The following is a 2,334-nucleotide window of genomic DNA, read 5'->3' on the forward strand; positions in this document are numbered from 1 at the left end:
TAAATAAATACTATACTAAACGATTAAAAAATGAATTAATTATTTTTTTTTAGGGGGGGGAGGGGAGTACAAATATTGTTGGCCCAGGGCGCAAAAATTGTAAATACGGCCCTGACAGTGACCCGTTGGCCACTTGTAACCTACTGTACAGCAGAGTGACATCCACTTACCCACTTTTTTTTTATATTTATAATTATTATTACTATGATTAGTAATTTATTTTTATTTAGTACCTACCTACATAATATCAACATACGGTAGGTACTAGGTTCAACTAGTTTTAAAAAACCAATATTTTGCATGGTCAACACCGTAAGGGACAGCTAGTATAATTATAATATGTCACAATAAATTATAGTTCTGATAACCTGATGTACCTTTAATGAATTATATAATGTATGGTGTATGGCATAATGACGGTTTTTCACAGGCACGTTTAAAAACAAAATACAACCTACGTGCAACATGAATTTTTATCGCACAAAATGTAAATGGTTCATGTCTAAAGAAAATGTTAAATAATAATTATTATAATTAGGTATCTTTAAATCGCTTTAAATATAAATTTAATAAACGTAGGTAAGTACCTACGAACTTTCACTTTAAGTTTCCTATTTGACAGTTTGCTAAATATTTTAAATGATTATAAATGATGTGTTAAGGGGGCTGGAGCGTGATTTACTTTCGGTCGAAAACATACCTCACGGCTCACGACCTCAATCACTACGCCCAATATAATGTCCCGATATTAATTTTGAAAGCAAATTTGAATTTGTCACTAAATTATCTATGCTTTGACAATTTCATTTTTCTGATTTTTATTTTTTTTTACTTAGAAATTTACTAACAGAAAGAGTAAAAATAGAACATATTCATAATTCAAATTTAAATACATTGATATAGAATATGAAAAATGTACGACTGCTAAAGCATTGTAAATTTAGAGGAGAATTCAAATCTGTTTTCAAAATTAAAATCGGAACATCCTTCTGAGCGTAGTGATTGAAGTCAGAGGTAGTATTTTTTGAAAAAAAATTTTTGTCATTTTATAAAGCAATAAATGGTGACATGTGCATGCGCGTAAGTAAAATGACAGACGTATTATGATGCCCCAACGTGATCCGGTGATCGGTACTACGAATTACACACACTAATGTTCATCTACTTACAACACATACACAAGACCCAGATACACAGAAATATAAAATGCCTAGTTTTTACTCCTTAGAATTGATTACGCTCCAGCCCCCTTAAAACGAAATATTGTTATTTTTAATTTTCATGCATTGTTCCACACATAAGTTAATTAAGTTTTTCGAGCTTCAGAATAACTTGTTATAGGAACTTTGACGTTATTTAATGTAGCTATATTGTTATAAATTAAAAGTTAGAATATAATAATGGAGTGAATTCTCACATTTCAAGTAAAACTTTATTGTGTATGAACTCTATTTAACTTACAGCAGGGGAATTTAAAAAGAATACCACATTTTTTAAATCGAGATATCTGCTAAGCAAAAACCGGAGCTCCATCATTATCTTTAAATGGTTATATTAATATTCTTATATCACTAATAATATAGTAATATAGGTACATACTATAGAAATTAAAATCCAAGGAAGTCATTACGATTTAGATAAATATAGGTTAAAGTCTCGATAGACGCAAATAGGGTATTATATTGATGAGTGCTCAAGCACTTCAATATTTTTACGAAACAAAATCCCCCACACCCTCTTCATCTTAAAATTGAAATATTAACTTATATTAATATATATATTTGTTATTAATTAATAGGTAACAACAATATCAAATTGACTGAACCAACATCAAATTTTAGTTTGACGGGTATTTCACCCGTAAAAAAATGAAAAAAATACAAAATTGTAAGTTTATTTTGGTTTTGGTGTACCTAACTACCTCAGTTCACAAGCAAATTTGCGTCACTTTGCGAATTAATTCGAACTAATCCAATTAAATAAAAGAGCAAGTATATGCTTACATTAGTGTTTCTGTAATCAAGCCCGGACTAAGACATTTTGAGGCCCCTGTAGGCACGGAAAAAAATATATTAATGTATATTGTATATTATAATTGGGTGTAAATGAAGTGACTAGCCGACGTCATATGAAAGTATACCAAAAATTATGATGAAATACCCTTTAAAGATTGGGTCTGACTTATTTATTTTTTAAGTTATGGGCAATTAATTTTTTTATCAAACCATACACGGCATCACGCATTTGTTTATGTATTTTCAAAAGTTTTCAACATTTAGATGTAATTTTTTTTTTATTTTAAAGCTATTTAATTGTCCTATCAACACTTCGACA

The sequence above is a fragment of the Acyrthosiphon pisum genome, chromosome A2 (assembly GCF_005508785.2).
Source record: "Acyrthosiphon pisum isolate AL4f chromosome A2, pea_aphid_22Mar2018_4r6ur, whole genome shotgun sequence".
Lineage (NCBI taxonomy): Eukaryota > Metazoa > Arthropoda > Insecta > Hemiptera > Aphididae > Acyrthosiphon > Acyrthosiphon pisum.